Below are 24,576 nucleotides of genomic sequence, written 5' to 3'. Positions count from 1 at the left end.
ACTTAGGCAGCCTATTGTGCAATTGTCTTTTGTGGGATCTTGTTCTGTATAGGTTTGTGTTGGTGAACCTTTTGACTTCACTTGTTGTTTTGTTGCATTGTATAAAGTACTCATTAAAAGATGTACGCCTATCACGCTGCGCCTTGGTCCGGTTCTTACGACGATCGTGACAGTACCGGGGTAATATTCATTGAAATATAATATTGGAATGGAATATAACATTGGAATTAGGGCTGTCAAATGATTAAAATTTTTAATCAAATTAATCAGAATTTTCAGTGGATTAATCATGATTAATCACTATTTGCAATTACACCTGAATCCTAACCATTTTTTTTCTGAAATGCATACCAAAAGATAAATAACAGGACACAGATACATAATTTTCATATTATGTCTGTTTATTAACACAGCCAAATAATGGTGTTTTAAATCAAGCTGAAACATACTACACACCATAATATTTGTCTTTGGCTGTGGCTCTTGACGGTGGCTTATAGAATGAGTCTTGAGACGCCACTTGCAAAACATCAAGGAAACCTGAGTCTTCTACAATGCTAATGGGTCTACAATCCTTTGCAATCCATTTTGCTATTGTGTTGGTCAAATTATCTGAGGTTGATTTTGTTAATTGCCTGCAAACATTCAGCGTGGTCTGGCGCAAACCACTTGCTGAATCTGACGGCCCAGCAAACGCATGTTTGGCGTTGACATGGTACTTCAAGCTTGAACAGCTCCGGTGAAATTGAAACTCCTTCTTACAAATCTTGCAAATAACCTTGTACTTGTTAACTGTACCATCATCATTCTTTTTATATTTGAATCCGTCAATAGGCCCACCTTGCTCCATCTCGCCTCTAGCTCCCAACCACTTTCCTGACCTGAATAATTTGTCACACTGCGCATGCGTGAAATGCGTTAAAAAAATTGACGTAATTAACAGCAAACAACTAATTAACGTCGTTAACGCGCTATTTTTGACAGCCCTAATTGGAATATAACATTTAATAACAATAACTTAACTAATTAATTCAGTGTAACATTGATGTGGCAATTGTCTTATGCTCTGCTATTGCACAATTCTAATTTGTACATAGCCTACTAGAACCTTGTTCAGGGAGTAATACATTTCTAACACACAATGATGTTCTCTGCAGTTTACTAAATGTTGCTATACTTTATGAATGGCGTGAGAAATGGGAACTAAAAAATTATAATTATGCTGCTCCAAACACAGCATGTTTCTGCAGACAGATGCCCAATAAACACACATGCAGACAGATGCATGTACACATTGATCAGATGTCAGTCATTCCATAACAAAAAGGTCTAGGCCGTGATTCAGTGCAAGGTGTGTTATAGTGTGGTGCACTATACAGCCAACAATATGCCTTTTAAAGGCATTTTCCCCAACGTTCACAGAGATCACATTCATGGTAAACGCTGTACATTTCAGCTCAACTGTAAATTACCTTTAAAGTCTGTTATAGTGTATTGTGCTATGACGTGCCTTGAATTAAATCCCAACCTTAGTCAAATACAAATCAATCTTCCACCCTCCATATTTTTCATCTTCCTTTCTCCTCTCTTCACCACTGCAGGTATGTCATGTCTGCTCCTAACCTTCTACGGGTGGGTGGCATAGAGAGGGTCTTTGTTGAAGCACAAGATTACTCAGGGGCTGACTTCGATGTCCAAATCATGGTGAAGAACTTCCCTGCGCAAGATAAATTGCTCGCATCCACACGTGTGTCCCTGAATTCAGTGAACAAATACCAGGCACTTAAGGATGTTAAAGTAAGTATTTATACATACTGTATTCCCTCGCATAAATTAAATGTACAGTGGCTTCAGAAAGTATTTACACCCCTTGACTTTTTCCACATTTTGTTGTATTACAGACTGAATTTAAAATGTATTACATTTGATGTTTTGTCACTGGCCTACACACAATACCCCATAATATCAAAGTGGAATTATGTTTTTTAGAAATTTTTACAAATTAAAAGCTGAAATGTCTTGAGTCAATAAGTATTAAATCCCTTTGTTATTGCAAGCCTATATAAGATCAGGAATAAAAATGTGCTTAACTACTCACATAATACGTTGCATGCACTCACTCTGTGTGCAATAAAAGTGTTGAAAATTATTTTTGAATGACTACCTCATCTCTGTACCCCACACATACAATTATCTTTAAGGTCCCTCAGTCAAGCAGTGAATTTCAAACTCAGATTCAACCACAAAGACCAATGAGGTTTTCCAGTGCCTCGCAAAGAAGGACACCTATTGGTAGATAGGTGAGAATAAAAAAAGCAGACATTGAATATCTCTTTGAGCATGGTGAAGTTACAACTTACACTTTGGATGGTACAGATGAAGTCGGAAGTTTACATACACTTAGGTTGGAGTCATTAAAACTCGTTTTTCAACCACTCCACAAATTACTTGTTAACAAACTATAGTTTTGGCAAGTCGGTTAGGACATCTACTTTGTGCATGACACAAGTAATTTTTCAAACAATTGTTTACAGACAGATTGTTTCACTTATAATTCACTGTATCACAATTCCAGTGGGTCAGAAGTTTACATACACTAAGTTGCCTGTGCCTTTAAACAGCTTGGAAAATTCCAGAAAATGATGTCATGGCTTTAGAAGCTTCTGATAGGCTAATTGACATCATTTGAGTCAATTGGAGGTGTACCTGTGGATATTTTTCAAGGCTTACCTTCAAACTCAGTGCCTCTTTGCTTGACATCATGGGAAAATCAAAAGAAATCAGCCAAGACCTCAGAAAAAAAATTGTAGACCTCCACAAGTCTGGTTCATCCTTGGGAGCAATTTCCAAACGTCTGAAGGTACCACGTTCATCTGTACAAACAATAGCATGCAAGTGTAAACACCATGGGACCACGCAGCCGTCATACCAACTCAGGAAGGAGACGTGTTCTGTCTCCTAGTGATGAACGTACTTTGGTGTGATATGTGCAAATCAATCCCAGAACAACAGCAAAGGACCTTGTGAAGATGCTGGAGGAAACAGGTACAAAAGTATTTATATCCACAGTAAAACGAGTCCTAGATCGACATAACCTGAAAGGCCGCTCAGCAAGGAAGAAGCCACTGCTCCAAAACCGCCATAAAAAAAGGCAGACTAAGGTTTGCAAATGCACATGAGGACAAAGATCGTACTTTTTGGAGAAATGTCTGGTCTGATGAAACAAAAATAGAACTGTTTGGCCACAATGACCATCGTTATGTTTGGAGGAAAAAGGGGGTTGCTTGCAAGCCGAAGAGCACCATCTCAACCATGAAGCACGGGGGTGGCAGCATCATGCTGTGGGAGTGCTTTGCTGCAGGAGGGACTGGTGCACTTCACAAAATAGATGGCATCATGAGGAAGGAAAATTATGTGGATATATTGAAGCAATGTCTCAAGACATCAGTCAGGAAGTTAAAGCTTGGTCGCAAATGGGTGTTCCAAAAGGACAATGACCCCAAGCATACTTCCAAAGTTGTGGCAAAATGGCTTAAGGACAACAAAGTCAAGGTATTGGATTGGCCATCACAAAGCCCTGACCTCAATCCTATAGAACATTTGTGGGCAGAACTGAAAAAGCGTGTGCGAGCAAGGAGGCCTACAAACCTAACTCAGTTACACCAGCTCTGTCAGGAGGAATGGGCCAAAATTCACCCAACTTATTGTGGGAAGCTTGTGAAAGGCTACCTGAAATGTTTGACCCAAGTTAAACAATTTAAAGGCAATGCTACCAAATACTAATTGAGTGTGTGTAATCTTCTGACCCACTGGGAATGTGATGAAAGAAATAAAAGCTGAAATAATTCATTCTCTCTACTATTATTCTGACATTTCACATTCTTAAAATAAAGTGGTGATCCTAACTGACCTAAGACAGTGAATGTTCCTGAGTGGCCGAGTTTCAATTTTGACTTAAATCTACTTGAAAATCTATGGCAAGACCTGAAAATAGTTGTCTAGCAATGATCAACAACCAATTTGACAGAGCTTGAAGACTTTTGAAAAGAATAATGGGCAAATGTTGCACAATCCAGGTGTAGAAATCTGGAGACTTACCCAGAAAGACTCACAGCTGTAATCATTGCCAAAGGTGCTTCTACAAAGTATTGACTCATGAGTGTGAATACTTGTGTAAATGAGATATTTCTGCATTTAATTTCCAAAACATTTACACATGTTTTCACTTTGTCATTATGGGGTACTGTGTGTAGATGGGTGAGAATTTGTTTGTTGTTGATCAATTTTGAATTCAGGCTGTATTACAAAATGTGGAATAAGTCAAGGGGTATGAATACTCTCTGAAGGCACTGTATCTGAGATCACTTTATATAAGATATTAAATTCACTATTTTACCAGTGGTTGTGTACTTTGCACAAAAAATCCTCATCACTTGTGTTTTCTCAAACTTGTCAGATCCTGCAGGGACGTGGCTTCTTTGATGAGGACTACACAGGGAACCAGTATGTGTACCTGCAAGCCGTGTTCCCAGGCCTCATGCTTGAAAAAGTAGTCCTAGTCTCCTTTCAAACCGGCTACATATTTGTACAGACGGACAAAACCATTTACACGCCAGAAAGTGAAGGTATGGTTTAGCCCACTGACCTAAAGCCTTCGAATTAGCATCGCTCAGCAACCACCTCTGCTCAGGGGCGGACTGGGACCAGAAATCGGCCCTGGTATTTCTAACACCCCGGACCATTTTTTTTACTTGAGGCCCCCACACGGTCATGTTTTCTTCTTGGGTACCCCAATATTAGCCAAATAATGATCATTTAGTGCAAAAACAACTAGTTAGACCGGCCGGAAATGCCAGACGGCCAGTCTGCCCATGTGAATCAATTTGATTCATTTGGGGTCAGGTCGAAACTCACATGAAACATTCATGGACATTTAGCTAGCTAGCTGGGAGATGAACATTGGGGTGCTATTTTACCTGAAATACATATGGTTCTTTTTTTGCCAGATCTTTGTAGAATTTTGACCCAGAGTCAAAATCGTGTTTCTCTACTTAATCCACAGATAAAAGGGTGTTACTCTATATAAACCTAACATCTTAAACTACATTCTTAGTGTATTAATTCAGTAATATATGTTTCAGTTAAATACAGAGTCTTCGCCTTAAACGCCGGTCTAGAGCCTGTAACAGATATCATCAACGTGGAAATTATGGTAAGTAGTCCTCATAAAAAATTAAACTGCATTGACAATGCTTCCTTAGTAGTGGTTGATGCATATGGCCAGTTGACAAAATAGGTATTTTCTGACATCACTCATGTTTACTACTGTCAGTCCTGAGTAGTAACAGATTCATTATCTGTGATCCATCCATGTTAGTCTTTCACATTTCATGTATATTATTTATTTATAGACCCCTGATGGAATCACCTTACTGCAGCAAGATGACAAACCAGATAATGGGATGAAATCTGGAGTCTTCGCTGTCCCAGAAATCACCAGGTTTGTTTTTGTTATTCTATCATCCTAACACACTTATCAGGAAAACTTTTTCCTGTGAACTCTTCTGCTCTCATTCTCTCTTTATATAGCTTTGGAAACTGGAAAGTGGTGGCCAAGTTCAAGAATAACCCACATAAGAACTTCACGGCAGATTTCGAGGTGAAAGAATATGGTAAGAAGGGTATTGGTTTGGGTGGACTTTTATTAAAGGACAATTCCGCCACTTTTCAACCTCATATTCATTATCTCCAGAACCATACTGTACCAGTCTAGATATGTGAAAACGGCACGTTTCTATGATCTGTGGTTAAAAGGATAAGAAGAAAGGTCCAATAAAATGCTTCTCTGTGACATCACAGGGTATGATTAAAAGTAAGAAAAACAGTGATTTTCAAAACCTGCAACGAGTTTCTAGCCAGAGGGAGGGTATTTTCTTTCTCCCCACGTCAATGCAAATCTCATAATGTTTGAAAATTACTCTTTGTTTAATGTTTTAATCTCTGACAATGTCATTGGGTAGAACATTTTAGTTTATATATTTTTTCTATAAAACATAGAAATGCGCCATTTTCAATGAGATGAAAAGTGGTGGAATTGCCCTTTAAGAGCAGGCTTCACTAGTCTAGGACTTGGAGTGTTTGTACAGTGTTTGTACTGAATAAATAAGGCTTATATAAACTACATAAACTGAAAAAATATATAAATGCAACATGCAACAATTTAAAATATTTTACTTAGTTACAATTCATATAAGGAAATCAGTCGATTGAAATAAATTCATTAGGCCCTCATCTATGGATTTCACATGACTGGGAATGCAGATATGCATCTGTGACCAACCTTAAAAAAAAGGTAGGGGCATGGATGAGAAAACCAGTTAGTATCTGGTGTGACCAACATTTGCAGCGCGACACATCTCCTTTGCATAGAGTTGATCAGGCTGTTGATTGTCGCCCGTGGAGTGTTGTCCCACTCCTCTTCAATGGCTGTGCGAAGTTGCTGGATATTGGCGGGAACTAGAACATGCTGTCATACACATCGATCTGGAGCATCCCAAATATGCTCAACGGGTGACATGTGTAGTGAGTATGCAGGCCATGGAAGAACTGGGACATTTTCAGTTTCCAGGAATTGTGTACAGATCCTTGCAACATGGGGCCGATGGCAGCGGATGAATGGCACGACAATGGACCTCAGGATCTTGTCACCGTATCTCTGTGCATTCAAATTGCCATCTATACATTTTACATTTAAGTCATTTAGCAGACGCTCTTATCCAGAGCGACTTACAGTTAGTGAATACATATTATTATTTATTTTTTATATATACTGGCCCCCCGTGGGAATCAAACCCACAACCCTGGCATTGCAAACGCCATGCTCTATCAACTGAGCTACATCCCTGCCAGCCATTCCCTCCCCTACCCTGGACGACGCTGGGCCAATTGTGCGCCGCCCATGAGTCTCCCGGTCGCGGCCGGCTGCGACAGAGCCTGGATTCGAACCAGGATCTCTAGTGGCACAGTTAGCACTGCGATGCAGTGCCTTAGACCACTGCGCCACTCACACGACGCAATACATGCGGTCTGTCATCTACCCGGTACACGGGGATTAATCCGTGAAGAGCACACTTCTCCAGCATGCCAGTGGCCATCGAAGGGGAGCATTTGCCCACTGAAGTCGGTTATGACGCCAAACTGCAGTCAGTTCAGGACCCTGGTGAGGGCGACGAGCATGCAGATGATTTTCCCTGAGACGGTTTCTGACAGTTTTGCAGAAATTCTTCAGCAAACCCACAGTTTCATCAGCTGTCTGGGTGGCTGGTCTCAGACGATCCCGCAGGTGAAGAAGCCGTATGTGGAGGTCCTGGGCTGGTGTGGTTACATGTGGTCTGCGGTTGTGAGGCCGGTTGGGCGTACTGCCAAATTCTCTAAAATGACGTAGAGAAATGAACATTACATTCTCTGGCAACAGCTCTGGTGTACATTCCTGCAGTGCAACGCACCCTCAAAACTTGAGACATCTGTGGCATTTTGTTGTGTGACAAAACTGCACATTTTAGAGTTACTTTTTATTGTCCCCAGCACAAGGTTCTTGATATGCCACACCTGTCAGGTGGATGTATTATCTTGGCAAATGAGAAATGCTCACTAAATTTGTGCACAACATTTGAGAGAAATAAGCTTTTTGTGCCTTTGGAAAATGTTGAGGATCTTTTATTTCAGCTCAAGAAACATGAAACCAACACTTTACATGTTGCATCTATATTTATGTTCAGTATATTAATTCATAACTAACTTCCTATCTAGTTCTACCCAGCTTTGAAGTCAAATTGAAAGTGAGCAAGTCCTTCTTCTACGTTGACGATGATAACCTAACGGTCAACATTGATGCCAGGTTGGAGCCATTGTAGAATATCAAAATATATTTATAGTTCTTATTTCCATGGTAACTAGTGGTAGAATTGCTACTTACAGTGGGGGGAAAAAGTATTTAGTCAGCCACCAATTGTGCAAGTTCTCCCACTTAAAAAGATGAGAGAGGCCTGTAATTTTCATCATAGGTACACGTCAACTATGACAGACAAATTGAGAAGAAAAAAATCCTGAAAATCACATTGTAGGATTTTTTTATGAATTGATTTGCAAATTATGGTGGAAAATAAGTATTTGGTCACCTACAAACAAGCAAGATTTCTGGCTCTCACAGACCTGTAACTTCTTCTTTAATAGGCTCCTCTGTCCTCCACTCGTTATCTGTATTAATAGCACCTGTTTGAACTTGTTATCAGTATAAAAGACACCTGTCCACAACCTCAAACAGTCACACTCCAAACTCCACTATGGCCAAGACCAAAGAGCTGTCAAAGGACACCAGAAACAAAATTGTAGACCTGCACCAGGCTGGGAAGACTTAATCTGCAATAGGTAAGCAGCTTGGTTTGAAGAAATCAACTGTGGGAGCAATTATTAGGAAATGGAAGTCATACAAGACCACTGATAATCTCCCTCGATCTGGGGCTCCACGCAAGATCTCACCCCGTGGGGTCAAAATGATCACAAGAACGGTGAGCAAAAATCCCAGAACCACACGGGGGGACCTAGTGAATGACCTGCAGAGAGCTGGGACCAAAGTAACAAAGCCTACCATCAGTAACACACTACGCTGCCAGGGACTCAAATCCTGCAGTGCCAGACGTGTCCCCCTGCTTAAGCCAGTACATGTCCAGGCCCGTCTAAAGTTTGCTAGAGTGCATTTGGATGATCCAGAAGAGGATTGGGAGAATGTCATATGGTCAGATGAAACCAAAATAGAACTTTTTGGTAAAAACTCAACTCGTCGTGTTTGGAGGACAAAGAATGCTGAGTTGCATCCAAAGAACACCATACCTACTGTGAAGCATGGGGGTGGAAACATCATGCTTTGGGGCTGTTTTTCTGCAAAGGGACCAGGACGACTGATCCGTGTAAAGGAAAGAATGAATGGGGCCATGTATCGTGAGATTTTGAGTGAAAACCTCCTTCCATCAGCAAGGGCATTGAAGATGAAACGTGGCTGGGTCTTTCAGCATGACAATGATCCCAAACACACCGCCCGGGCAATGAAGGAGTGGCTTGGTAAGAAGCATTTCAAGGTCCTGGAGTGGCCTAGCCAGTCTCCAGATCTCAACCCCATAGAAAATCTTTGGAGGGAGTTGAAAGTCCGTGTTGCCCAGCGACAGCCCCAAAACATCACTGCTCTAGAGGAGATCTGCATGGAGGAATGGGCCAAAATACCAGAAACAGTGTGTGAAAACCTTGTGAAGACTTACAGAAAACGTTTGACCTGTGTCATTGCCAACAAAGGGTATATAACAAAGTATTGAGAAACTTTTGATATTGACCAAATACTTATTTTCCACCATAATTTGCAAATAAATTCATAAAAAATCCTACAATGTGATTTTCTGGATTTTCTTTTCTCATTTTGTCTGTCATAGTTGACGTGTACCTATGATGAAAATTACAGGCCTCTCTCATCTTTTTAAGTGGGAGAACTTGCACAATTGGTGGCTGACTAAATACTTTTTTTCCCCACTGTAACATGTCATCTCATTTACAGTACTCCTCTATATTTCCCCCTCCCCCTCAATTCTCTGTGTTGATATTGCTGTATGGTTTGGGTCTGAAGGTACCTGTTTGGGGAGCCTGTGAGAGGATTAGGTTTTGTGGTGTTCGGGGTGATCCAAGGAGATGACAGGACGAGTTTTCCTAGCTCTCTCCAGAGAGTGGAGGTTTGTGCATGTAATATGGGAGGGAGTTTATTTGTATGATTCGGTACACATACAGGTATTCACAAACATTCACCATGGGTAGTCTATATTTCATGAGCTTTATAGCTAGAATAACACAAGAAGTCTGACAGACGGACATCTTTGCTTTGTTTCTTATGAATGCAGCTTATGGAAGGAGTTGGCAACGCGGTACTGAAGATGCAGCACATTAAAGCAACTTTTCCAGACATCAATAACCTATTGCAGAAATCCCTATACATATCAGTCAATGTGTTAACAGACACAGGTAAGTAGTGTCTGTTTGTGGTACGCGCATACTTTTGCATCTTATGAAGTGTGTGTTTGTGTTCAGTCTCAAAACAGGGAAGGTGTTGGTTTTATCCCTCAGGTAGTGAGATGGTAAAAGCAGAGAAAAGGGGAATCTACATAGTCAAGTCACCGTATAGCATTCACTTCAAGAAGACCCCACCGTACTTCAAACCAGGAATGCCGTATGATGTCTCGGTACGTTTAAGAACATTCAATCACAGTGTTCTACATTCTACATTAACTCAAATTCTATGCTAATCCAAAGTGTTGCCCAGTTCTTTTAAACATGGAAACCAACCAGCTAACTGTGGTCAAGGGGTAGGATGGTATATTGGGATTGCACTGTCTTTCCCACCTATTGGTCTAATTGTACCTCTTTCCATTTGTACCATTAGGTGTATGTGACCAATCCAGATGATTCTCCAGCCAAAGGTATCGATGTGGAGTTTTTACACAAAGACGAAAAAGTGCAGAGGAAGACCCATGACAATGGTATTGCCAAAATGACCATTAACACGGAGGCAGGCACTGCTGAGCTGCCAATCATGGCAAGTTCAAAACCAAAACTTGGTTTTTAATTGTGTCAAGAACAGTGTTGAAGCCTTGTAGTCATTCATTTTGTTGCTCCATTTCAACACAGGTGAAAACCAACGTCAGTGGACTTGGAGATGACAGGCAGGGTACACAGAAGATGACTGCCAAGCCCTATCAAACAAAAGACAACTCAAAAAACTACATTCACATAAGCATCCATTCTGCAGAGGTCAAAATCGAAGATCAACTCAAAGTAGACCTAAGCCTCGGCAGCAGACCTGTGATCCAAAATGACAAACATGAGATAACCTTCCTGGTGTGTACCAGTCAACTTTAATCACTTAGACTTGTGCATTTGACCTAGCTGGGGTGCATTGGTTGGCAACATTACAGGGCAAAAATTATGCATGGTGTGTATGTATTTTACTCGAGTGTGGTATGTAAAAAAAAATATATATATATATTTTTTTTTTTTTGAAAAACTTAAAAGTGCAGAGGTGCCGCTTTGAGCAAGGAACAATAACCCTGGGTCTTGATCCTTACTTAAACCTGGAACTCTCTGACTCCACCAATCACTGGCTGGCACTCTTTTCCAGTTGGAGCCCGTTTGTCGTCCCCGTAGGGATGAATACTGACAATTACCGGTCTCTGTGTTCACAGACCTTGAGCAAAGGACAGCTCATTTACTCCCAAAAGTTAGAGTGGAAGGGAAATGAACTGATGTCACTGCAACTGACGGTGAACAAGGATATGATCCCCTCCTTCCGTGTCGTGGCGTATTACCACGTGGGCCAGACAGAGGTTGTGTCTGACTCTGTATGGGTCGACGTCAAGGACACGTGCATGGGATCGGTAAGAATGTTGCCTTACTGTGCAGAGCCCATCGTCTAGTGGTAACACTCTGCTCTAGTCACATCGTCCACTCTCCACTGGAGATCGGGGTTCAATTCCCGTGTCCACCCTTTCTACTGTTATACCCATTTGCCTGTCTCCCCCTCTTAAAACTGTTGCCTTACTGTGTTAGTATTTCTATGTGAGGTATTGCATTCAAGACTTCTCAAACATTACCTCCGTCTGTGTCCCACAGCTAAATGTGGAGGCTGTCAGACCCAGTGCTAGTTATGCACCTGGGGAAGTAGTCACCCTGTCTATCATTGGTGATCCAGGGGCCAGGGTGGGACTTGTGGCCGTGGATAAGGGGGTCTACATCCTGAATGACAAAAGCCGACTTACTCAGACTAAGGTGAAGATCTGTAGACTAAACATTCCCTACTTCTGCCACCTAATTAATATTCTCATCTAAATTGTGCATAATTGTTTATTTATTGATGTTAGTCCATACCTACAGTGAGTCCGACATTATTGACACGCGTGAAAAAGATGTGAAATAATGACTGTATAAAAGAAATACTGAGCTACAGTGGGGGAAAAAAGTATTTAGTCAGCCACCAATTGTGCAAGTTCTCCCACTTAAAAAGATGAGAGAGGCCTGTAATTTTCATCATAGGTACACGTCAACTATGACAGACAAATTGAGATTTTTTTTCTCCAGAAAATCACATTGTAGGATTTTTTATGAATTTATTTTCAAATTATGGTGGAAAATAAGTATTTGGTCACCTACAAACAAGCAAGATTTCTGGCTCTCATAGACCTGTAACTTCTTCTTTAAGAGGCTCCTCTGTCCTCCACTCATTACCTGTATTAATGGCACCTGCTTGAACTTGTTATCAGTATAAAAGACACCTGTCCACAACCTCAAACAGTCACACTCCAAACTCCACTATGGCCAAGACCAAAGAGCTGTCAAAGGACACCAGAAACAAAATTGTAGACCTGCACCAGGCTGGGAAGACTGAATCTGCAATAGGTAAGCAGCTTGGTTTGAAGAAATCAACTGTGGGAGCAATTATTAGAAATGGAAGACATACAAGACCACTGATAATCTCCCTCGATCTGGGGCTCCACGCAAGATCTCACCTCGTGGGGTCAAAATGATCACAAGAACGGTGAGCAAAAATCACAGAACCACACGGGGGGACCTAGTGAATGACCTGCAGAGAGCTGGGACCAAAGTAACAAAGCCTACCATCAGTAACACACTACGCCGCCAGGGACTCAAATCCTGCAGTGCCAGACGTGTCCCCCTGCTTAAGCCAGTACATGTCCAGGCCCGTCTCAAGTTTGCTAGAGTGCATTTGGATGATCCAGAAGAGGATTGGGAGAATGTCATATGGTCAGATGAAACCAAAATATAACTTTTTGGTAAAAACTCAACTCGTCGTGTTTGGAGGACAAAGAATGCTGAGTTGCATCCAAAGAACACCATGCCTACTGTGAAGCATGGGGGTGGAAACATCATGCTTTGGGGCTGTTTTTCTGCAAAGGGACCAGGACGACTGATCCGTGTAAAGGAAAGAATGAATGGGGCCATGTATCGTGAGATTTTGAGTGAAAACCTCCTTCCATCAGCAAGGGCATTGAAGATGAAACGTGGCTGGGTCTTTCAGCATGACAATGATCCCAAACACACCGCCCGGGCAACGAAGGAGTGGCTTGGTAAGAAGCATTTCAAGGTCCTGGAGTGGCCTAGCCAGTCTCCAGATCTCAACCCCATAGAAAATCTTTGGAGGGAGTTGAAAGTCTGTGTTGCCCAGCGACAGCCCCAAAACATCACTGCTCTAGAGGAGATCTGCATGGAGGAATGGGCCAAAATACCAGCAACAGTGTGTGAAAACCTTGTGAAGACTTACAGAAAACGTTTGACCTGTGTCATTGCCAACAAAGGGTATATAACAAAGTATTGAGAAACTTTTGTTATTGACCAAATACTTATTTTCCACCATAATTTGCAAATAAATTCATAAAAAATCCCAATCTCATTTTGTCTGTCATAGTTGACGTGTACCTATGATAAAAATTACAGGCCTCTCTCATCTTTTTAAGTGGGAGAACTTGCACAATTGGTGGCTGACTAAATACTTTTTTCCCCCACTGTATATTGCGTGTCCCAAAAAATTGGGAAATTATATTATTTTATACTAATACAATTGCTCAGAGAAAGAGATTTTGTTTAACAACTAATAAAAATAAGGTAGGGGTCAAAAGTATTGACACCCCTAAAGATTCTTATAAATAAAATAGTCAAATGTTTAGTATACATTAGTTGATTTATTATTTTATACAGTCATTATTGCTAATCTTTATCAATGGTGTCAATTATTTCAGACCCCACGGAATGTATTTCATGTGGGTATAAAAAAAGTGACGTGCTTTTTAAAATGCATTTAAAAAAAGAATTCCCATGTGGGTACAGTGCATTCAGAAAGTATTCAGACCCCTTGACTTTTTCCACATTTTTCTACGATACAGCGTTATTCTAACATGGATTAAATAGTTTTTTTCCCTCATCAATCTACACACAATACCCCATAATGACAAAGCAAAAACAGGTTTTTAGAATTTTGGGCATATTTACATATATATAAAAAAACGGAAATATCACATTTAAATAAGTATTCAGACCCTTTACTCAGTACTTTGTTGAAGCATCTTTGGCAGCGATTACAGGCTCAAGTATTGTTAGGTATGACACTGCAAGCTTGGCACACCTGTATTTGGGGAGTTTCTCCCATTTTTCTCTGCAGATCCTCTCAAGCTCTGTCAGGTTGGATGGGGAGCGTCGCTGCACAGCTATTTTCAGGTCTCTCCTTCGATCGGGTTCAAGTCCGGGCTCTGGCTGGGCCACTCAAGGACTTTCAGAGACTTGTCCCGAAGCCACTCCTGCATTGTCTTGGCTGTGTGCGTAGGGTCGTTGTCCTGTTGGAAGGTGAACCTTCGCCCCAGTCTGAAGTCCTGAGCGCTCTGGAGCAGGTTTACATCAAGGATCTCTCTGTAGTTTGCTCCGTTCATCTTTCCCTCGATCCTGTGGAACCTTATATAGACAGGTGTGTGCCTTTCCAAATCATGTTCAATCAAGTGAATTTACCACAGGTGGACATCTCAACATCTCAAGGATGATAAATGGAAACAGGATGCACCTGAGCTCCATTTCAAGTATTATAGCAAAGGGTCTGAATAGTGATGTATGTTTTTTTTATATACAGTGGGGAGAACAAGTATTTGATACACTACCGATTTTGCAGGTTTTCCTACTTACAAAGCATGTAGAGGTCTGTAATTTTTATCATAGGTACACTTCAACTGTGAGAGACGGAATCTAAAACAAAAATCCAGAAAATCACATTGTATGATTTTTAAGTAATGAATTTGCATTTTATTGCATGACATAAGTATTTGATCACCTACCAATCAGTAAGAATTCCGGCTCTCACAGACATGTTCATTTTTCTTTAAGAAGCCCTCCTGTTCTCCACTCATTACCTGTATTAACTGCACCTGTTTGAACTCGTTACCTGTATAAATGACACCTGTCCACACACTCAATCAAACAGACTCCAACCTCTCCACAATGGCCAAGACCAGAGAGCTGTGTAAGGACATCAGGGATACAATTGTAGACCTGCAAAAGGCTGGGATGAGCTACAGGACAATAGGCAAGCAGCTTGGTGAGAAGGCAACAACTGTTGGCGCAATTATTAGAAAATGGAAGAAGTTAAAGATGACGGTCAATCACCCTCGGTCTGGGGCTCCATGCAAGATCTCACCTTGTGGGGCATCAATGATCATGAGGAAGGTGAGGGATCAGCCCAGAACTACACGGCAGGACCTGGTCAATGACCTGAAGAGAGCTGGGACCACAGTCTCAAAGAAAACCATTAGTAACACACTACGCCGTCATGGATTAAAATCCTGCAGCGCACGCAAGGTCCCCCTGCTCAAGCCAGCGCATGTCCAGGCCCGTCTGAAGTTTGCCAATGACCATCTGGATGATCCAGAGGAGGAATGGGAGAAGGTCATGTGGTCTGATGAGACAAATATAGAGCTTTCTGGTCTAAACTCCACTCGCCGTGTTTGGAGGAAGAAGAAGGATGAGTACAACCCCAAGAACACCATCCCAACCATGAAGCATGGAGGTGGAAACATCATTCTTTGGGGATGCTTTTCTGCAAAGGGGACAGGACGACTGCACCGTATTGAGGGGAGGATGGATGGGGCCATGTATCATGAGATCTTGGCCAACAACCTCCTTCCCTCAGTAAGAGCATTGAAGATGGGTCGTGGCTGGGTCTTCCAGCATGACAACGACCTGAAACACACAGCCAGGGCAACTAAGGAGTGGCTCCATAAGAAGCATCTCAAGGTCCTGGAGTGGCCTAGCCAGTCTCCAGACCTGAACCCAATAGAAAATATTTGGAGGGAGCTGACAGTCTGTATTGCCCAGCGACAGCCCCGAAACCTGAAGAATCTGGAGAAGGTCTGTATGGAGGAGTGGGCCAAAATCCCTGCTGCAGTGTGTGCAAACCTGGTCAAGACCTACAGGAAACGTATGATCTCTGTAATTGCAAACAAAGGTTTCTGTACCAAATATTAAGTTCTGCTTTTCTGATGTATCAAATACTTATGTCATGCAATAAAATGCAAATTAATTACTTAAAAATCATACAATGTGATTTTCTGGATTTTTGTTTTAGATTCCGTCTCTCACAGTTGAAGTGTACCTATGATAAAAATTACAGACCTCTACATGCTTTGTAAGTAGGAAAACCTGCAAAATCGGCAGTGTATCAAATACTTGTTCTCCCCACTGTATACCTTTGCAAAAAAAATCCTAAACCTTTTTTCGCTTTGCCATTATGGGGTATTGTGTATAGATTGATGAGGATTTAAAAAAAATATCGGATTTAGAACAAGGCTGTAACGTAACAAAATGTGGAAAAAGGGAAGGGGTCTGAAAACTTTCCAAATGCACTGTATTTAACAAAATTGTACTTGGGAAACTGGTTGGCTTGATAAATCAAATTAATGTATGATGAAATTCAGCTTGGAGAATCTTTCAAATAAAAACAATATGCTAAATGGGTTTTTGATAGATGCAACATTTCCGTTCGTATTATGTCCTCTTAGACTTAAATACATTTGGACAAAAGATAGCACCCTCCTTGCCCACCAACACTTGCGAATGTTTTGGGACTTAGCTGATTTGTGTGTATGTGTGTTTTTGGTTTTACTATCCTTGTGCGGACCAGAAGTCCTCACAAGGATAGTAAAATAGGAAAGTGGGGACATTTCGCAGGTCCCCACACGGAAAAGGTTATTTTAGGCTTAGGGGTTAGGGTTAGAATTAGGGTTAGAGGTTTAGGTTTAGCGTTAAGGTTAGGGTTAGGGTTGGGTTAGTGATTAGGGAAAATAGGATTTTGAATGGGAATCAATTGTTTTGTCCATACAAGGATAGTAAAATGTGTGTGTGTGTGTGTGTGTGTGTGTGTGTGTGTGTGTGTGTGTGTGTGTGTGTGTACATGGCATGGGTATGTACATGAATCCATCCTTAGATCTGGGACATAATAGAGAAACATGACACAGGCTGCACTGCAGGGAGTGGAAAGGACAGTATGGGGGTTTTCTACGATGCTGGGCTGGTGTTTGCATCCAACACTGCAGGGGGCACCCCTCAGAGGACAGGTATGTGAAGCATAAGGCCTCTACATAAAAGCTGCAATACACATTCAGGCCTGCCTGGTCTTGTGTGGCCAGCCTTCCAAAATCCTTTCTCGTTCACTTGACTATTGGAAGTCAGGCGAACTTCACATTTGGATTTCTAGTTTGAATGGGAACGGTCGGAGTCAATTGCATTCAGCGCTCTGATTTTATTGCCTTAGTAGAGGCATTTCCTTGTATTTCGTTTTTTTCCTTGTTTTGTCCGTGTCTCTGTTATGGTAGCCTATGCGGCATTTGTTTTGTATCTTATGCATTCTAGCTTGTTGCAAGTCAGAGGTATTTTTTAAAACTCAATGTCTCTTTGGAACTGCACCTATTCAAAATACTTTATTGGTTTGATAGAAGCAATGCGTCACTACCAACTGGGCACAAACTGGTTGAATCAATGTTGTTTCAACATCATTTGTAAACATATTGTAATGTTGAATCAGTCCCCTCCTGTACTCTCTGTTCACCCATGGCTGCATGGCCAGGCACGACTCCAACACCATCATTAAGTTTGCCGACGACACAACAGTGGTAGGCCTGATCACCGACAACGATGAGACAGCCTATAGGGAGGAGGTCAGAGATCTGGCCGTGTGGTGCCAGGACAACAACCTCTCCCTCAACGTGACCAAGACAAAGGAGATGATTGTGGACTACAGGGAAAAAAAGAGGACTGAGCACGCCCCCCATTCTCATCGACGGGGCTGTAGTGGAACAGGTTGAGAGCTTCAAGTTCCTTGGTGTCCACATCACCAACGAACTATCATGGTCCAAACACACCAAGACAGTCGTGAAGAGGGCACGACAAAGCCTATTCCCCCTCAGGAGACTAAAAAGATTTGGCATGGGTCCTCAGATCCTCAAAAAATTATACAGCTGCACCATCGAGAGCATCCTGACTGGTTGCATCACCGCCTGGTATGGCAACTGCTTGGCCTCTGACCGCAAGGCACTACAGAGGGTAGTGCGTACGGCCCAGTACATCACTGGGGCAAAGCTTCCTGCCATCCAGGACCTCTATACCAGGCGGTGTCAGAGGAAGGCCCTCAAAATTGTCAAAGACTCCAGCCACCCTAGTCATAGACTGTTCTCTCTGCTACCGCACGGCAAGCGGTACCGAGTGCCAAGTCTAGGTCCAAAAGACTTCTCAACAGCTTCTACCCCCAAGCCATAAGACTCCTGAACAGCTAATCATGGCTACCCGGACTATTTGCACTGCCCCCCCACCCCCTCCTTTTTACGCTGCTGCTACTCTGTTAAGTATTTATGCATAGTCACTTTAACTCTACCCACATGTACATATTACCTCAACTACCTCAACTAGCCGGTGCCCCCGCACATTGACTCTGCAACGGTACCCCCCTGTATATATAGCCTCCCTACTGTCACTTTATTTTACTTCTGCTCTTTTTTTCTCAACACTTTTTTTGTTGTTATTTTATTCTTACTTTTTTTGTTTAAAATAAATGCACTGTTGGTTAAGGGCTGTAAGTAAGCATTTCACTGTAATGTCTGCACCTGTTGTATTCGGCGCATGTGACCAATAAAATTTGATTTGATTTGATTTTGATTTGATTTGATTTGATTTGAATCTATGTGGAAAATACATTGGATTTGAAAAAAAGTAATCAACGTAAACTGTTGTTTTGAGGGTGAAATTTCAACCACAGGATTATGTCATCATGGTGACCAAATTTCAACATAGACAAACCTTTGAATTTGTACCTTTAAAACAACGTCAGATCTTCAACGTTATATCCAGTATCAGAAAAAAAAACTATAGGCTGGGCAGCACCTCCAACTGGAGACTTGATCTATCAACAGCTACCCTTTGGTCTCCCATCTAGGGTTTTAACCAAGCCCTGCTTAGCTATGATATGTGGCACTTACTATTACTATGTATTTTATTTTTATATAACTAGGGAAGTCAGTTAAGAACAAATTCTTATTTACAATGACGGCCTACCCCGGCAAAACCCTCCCCTAACCCGGACGACGCTGGGCCAATTGTGCGCCGCTAGCACATTAGACCGCTCCGCCACTCGGGAGCCCAATTATTACTAATGTGCTATCATGAGAATGATTGTTGTAAGAGCTCCACTTAAAAACGAAATAGATTCACTTTTGCTATCGAAGTCATTCCAATGGGTAGTTTTAACAGAGCAAATGAAATGTGACCATACTTTATCACTCATATACAGTGCATTTTGTTATGTTACAGCCTTATTCTAAAATTGACACACACAATACCCCATAATGACAAAGTGAAAACATGTGTTTAGAAATGTTTGCAAATTAATAAAAAATAAAATACAGAAATACCTTATTTACATAAGTATTCAGACTATTTGCTATGAGACCCGAAATGTATCTCAGGTGCATCCTGTTTCCATTGATCATCCTTGAGATGTTTCTACAACTTGATTGGAATCCACCTGTGGTAAATGTAATTGATTGAACATGATTTGGAAAGGCACACAACTGACCTGTCTATATAAGGTCCCACAGTTCACAGTGCATGTCAGAGCAAAAACCAAGCCATTAGGTCGAAGGAATTAACAAAATGTGGAAAAAGTCAAGGGGTCTGAATACTTTCTGAATGCACTGTATCATGAATTTGCAAAGTCATCAACAGCTATTGTTTCAATTCAACACAGGATTTAACAACAATTATAAACTGGGTCGTTCGAGCCCTGAATGCTGATTGACTGACAGCCATGGTATATCAGACCGTAAGGCACCTCAGGGGTTTGTGGTATATGGCCAATATACCATGGCTAAGGGCTGTATCCAAGCACTCCGTGTTGCGTCGTGCTTAAGAACAGCCCTTAGCCTTGGATATTGGCTATATACCACACCCCCTCAGGCCTTATTGCTTAAATAGACAATACATATTGTAGGACTAGGGTTTCAAGCTCTGGTTGATTTCAAAATTAATTATATTTATTGATATTGAATTATGTTTGGTGGTCAACGCTGTATCTTCTGCTTGGTAGTTCCATCTTTGCCACTGACTTAGTCTGTCTTTAATTCCAGTTTGTCTACAAATTAATAATATAAATATTGGATTCACGCCTCCTTCTCAACCAAAAATCAAAGATGAAGAATAGGACTAAATCAAATCAAACTTTATTTAAAGTGCAAATTAAGTTTGATTTGATTTAGTCCTATTCTTTCATTTAGATTTTTGTTTGGGATGGAGACCGTAAATTGTCTAAAGGTAAGGCTATTTTACAAACTAATGTAACATTCAACCTTAAAATGAGTAACACATCCATGGCCACATATTGAGGTTACTGTAACTATAAATGTCTTCTTATGTAATCATATAAAGCATGCATGTTCAAGATAGCATGCATAGGTCGTCGCAGCTCTGTGGAGATCTTCACATTGCTGTAATAATCTGCGCAGAATCTCAAACAGCAATAATCATTTGGACCATGTACTTTTAACCTTTATTTAACTAGGCAAGTCAGTTAAGAACAAATTCTTATTTTCAATGACGGCCTACCCCGGCGACACTGGGCCAATTATGCACCGCCCTATGGGACTCCCAATCACGGCCAAATTGTGATACAGTCTGGAATCGAACTAGGGTCTGTAGTGACGCCTCTAGCACTAAAATGCAGTGCCTTAGACTGCTGCGCCACTCGGGAGCCCTAGTAATCTCAACTGCAATCCAGGTGATTTGGTTCTGCTATTAGATGAAGCACAGTGATAACGCATTAATCTGTTGTATAAATAAACAAAATATCTGACATTGTATTCCCATTTGAACTTTGCTATGTTTTTAAATGGTTGAAAGCGCAGTGATAGACATTTGGGTGACAACTAAACCAAAAATCGGACATTGTTTTTCCATTGGAATTTTGCTTTTAGATGTTTGAAAGCATAGTGATAACACATTAGAAATTCAATAACTGTCGGCTGTTTTTTTGAGTGGGTGAATATAGGTTGTAATCTCATTGATCAATGCTAGCAATTTCCTTCAAACTGCACGCAGAGACATAAAAATGGTATCCTTGAGTTAATCTGAACATTGACAAATTGACAATCTCTTTAACCTGATCTGAATGTGTGCAAAAGATGTGTTGGCCGAAAATTGGATGTTGTGTGTCTCCCAAAACCACAGGCAGTCAGCTTAATTCTACTTCTGACCTCATAAGGGTTGATACCTTGGTTGGCCACGCAGAGTTGTTAGCATTTCTAGACATTTTGTAAAAGTCTTACAACATAGTGTCACGGTTTCGGCCGAGGCTGCTCCTCCTGTGCAGTAAAGTCGGTTTGACTTAGCTTCTGTGTCCTGCGTGTGACTCCTCCACCACATCCACATCAGCCGGTTCTGACACATAGCAAAAAGATACCAAGGACTACTAAGCGTTTGTTTTCGGACACACACAACACCTGCTCACTCATTCGTACACTGATACATCACTCTCTTTCCCTTCGTTGAGCCCTCCCTTTACTTTGTTTCATGCTTTTGTTTAGTCTGGCTTTGTTTTGTTTTGATTACTGTTTTTTTTTTTCATTTCTACAATTGTAAAGCGACTTTGGTTCTTTGCAAAGCGCTATATAATCCTATGTATTATTATTATAATTGTTATTATTACTTAAGTTAAAAAATACACTATTGGCAGATTACAATATCACATTTCAGCAGGTTATCAGCTGATGTATCATATATCACTTCACCATTGTATCTGAGTTTGGTTGATGTAGGCCTAATACATTTGTCCTTAATATTGTCTTGCCAAGTTTTCCAGGTATGTTTTGTGCATTGAAATCAGTCTTGTTCTTCGTGTGCTTTAGTCTCCGGCTGCCCTGTCAACTCAAGGAGACGACAAGCAGTGACTATAAATGATGTCGTAACCACACTGGGTAGGACAAGAGTTTCTCTGCTTTCGATGCCTGATCATAAAACTGGATGTTTTTGTTTTAACTATGTACTGTATGTATCTATGTACGCATGTACATATGTATTTATTAGTAGAACTTAGTACTACTTTCTTACCAAATAGACATATGTTGCAAGGATGTCAAATAGTGTTTTATTGTTTATGTTTTCAACCTCTGGGAATGAGAACCAATTGTGAAATAGGAAGACCGCTGTCCAGATTGGCCACTAAACAAACTTCAAATGATGTTCAGATGTTCGTATTTTTATTCATTGAATTGTATTCATTTAAAATTCCTTTAACTCTCAGCAATGGGTTTCCCCAAAGCTTTTGCAGATCACTCTGCCATCCCACTGACAATGCACTTCTCTCTGTCCTAGCGAGCCAGTACACAGGCATGGAGAGACAGTGCTGCATGGACGGTATAAGGAAGAACATTCTAGATTACACTTGCGAGCGGCGTGCCCAATACATCAGCGATGGAACAGATTGTGTGGAAGCCTTCCTGAAATGTTGTAGAGAAATGGCCACCAAACGCGAAGAGACCAGGACTGACCAGCTCATATTAGCCCGCAGTAAGTAAAACAACTGTAGTGGACTGGAACACTATGGAAATCCAGTGTGATAAACAAAACCAGTGTGAATGTATAAAATATTCTGGTATTCCCTTCTATGTAAAAGAGAAATACATTCACAGTGATGTGAACTGTCTGACTTTTTGTCACTCTTGGTAAGGTGAGGATAACGATGACGATTTTGAAAGTTTTTACAACATCATTTCCCGTTCCTTCTTCCCTGAGAGTTGGCTATGGAATGAGGAGAGTCTGCCACAGTGTCCTAACAAAAAGCAGTGGTAAGATCAGTATTTAGTGAGATCGTTCAATGCACTACAGTAAAATGCCTTCTTATGCATATCCCTTTTCCCTTGTAAAAAAAATCCTACCTATTTTCTTTCTCTTTTTACCATTTAGTGCTAAACAGAAAAATATAAACTTACCGGAATCCATCACCACCTGGCAGATCACTGCCATTGGCCTGTCCAAAACACATGGTACTGTCACTTATTTGTGCCCCTCTTTCTATGTTGATGCCTACTCTTTCTACATCTTATGGCAACTCTTGCTCTTGCTCAATAGGAATCTGTGTGTCTGCACCCTTTCCGCTGACTGTTTGGAAGAAGTTCTTCCTTGATCTGAAGCTGCCCTACTCTGCCGTACGCAATGAGCAGCTGGAAATCAAAGCCATTCTTCACAACTACAGGGAGGACACTATAACGGTAAACTTATTGTAATTTAAAAGCAGGCACGCAACCCAGACCGTCTTGAGTTGAACCTGCAGATGCAGGTATACAGAGTAAATGGCTAGATTGCCCAAATATTTCATTCTAAAATCAGTATGACCCCTTCTGTGCCTGATTATTATTATTATACCATTCAGTGTGGTATTTATCAGATTAGATGCACGGTGATGTGACTACACCCTCTCCACCTTAATGGCAGGTCCGTGTAGAACTGAGGAAGACATCAGACGTTTGCAGCTCTGCCAGCAAGAAAGGGAAGTATATTGTTACTGTTATGGTGGACGCCAGGTCCACACGAAGTGTCCCCTTTGTCATCATCCCCATGAAGCTGGGCCTCCATACCATCGAGGTGAAGGCCTCCGTCCGAGGTTCGGATAGTCAAGACGGTGTTAAGAAGGAGCTACGTGTGGTGGTAAGGCAAACCATCGCTTCTTGACAGATGAATCTAGTATCTACCCTGAGGATGATATGGAATTTATATATGAACATGTGTCGATCAGTGTGAATCTGATTGATTGAGTCTGAAATCCCAGTCCTTGAAAAATAAGGGCAGCCATCTTACCGTTATGCTAATAGGTAAAACCTGGAGAAGAGTAGAAGGCGCTCAACCAATTTGAGATGAGGTGCCACATAAAAAAATTATAATCCAATTGTAACCAATAAGTGGGGTTCTCTGGGCCAACATAGGGAAGAGGCCCTTGCCCTTCACAGAAACATCCTGTAGTCAATGTAGCCGTTTTCAAATGACTAAGTTATTGAAACAAGGTTTTGACTCATTAAGAATGTGACCTTTCCCAACCTATCCGAGGTGCAGGTTGGCAATATTTGGTGCCATCCATGTAACCTTCAGTCGAACTACACTGTAAGAGGGCGTCAAACTTAAAATAATTAGTGTTGCAGGAAAAGAGGAAGGTAGACTGGTATCAGTTCTTAAATCAAGATGTTCTGGTACCTTGAAGTTACCTGTCTTTATGATAAGATGGCAGAGTAGAAAGCTCCCAATATCAAACACAATGGGTCTGCCTGTCCAGGCCCTTGTGGATCTTCAGTTACGTGTAGAAGAGGGGGATGTTGGACATACAGGAATACTCTCATTTTCTCCTCAGTGATTTAACGCTTCCACCAATGTCTCCTTTGACCCCTTTTTCGTGATATCCAA

General features: G+C 41.3%; 1 pseudogene; it reads left to right on the top strand.

Annotated features, from left to right (window-relative positions):
* LOC121572671 overlaps positions 1-24,576 on the top strand; it is a 50,724-nt pseudogene that overhangs the window by 1,777 nt on the left and 24,371 nt on the right.

This window comes from Coregonus clupeaformis, unplaced genomic scaffold (assembly GCF_020615455.1).
Source record: "Coregonus clupeaformis isolate EN_2021a unplaced genomic scaffold, ASM2061545v1 scaf0018, whole genome shotgun sequence".
In the NCBI taxonomy this organism is placed as follows: domain Eukaryota; kingdom Metazoa; phylum Chordata; class Actinopteri; order Salmoniformes; family Salmonidae; genus Coregonus; species Coregonus clupeaformis.
The sequence above is the reverse complement of the archived record's forward strand: the minus strand, read 5'-3'. Positions and strand labels throughout refer to the sequence as shown.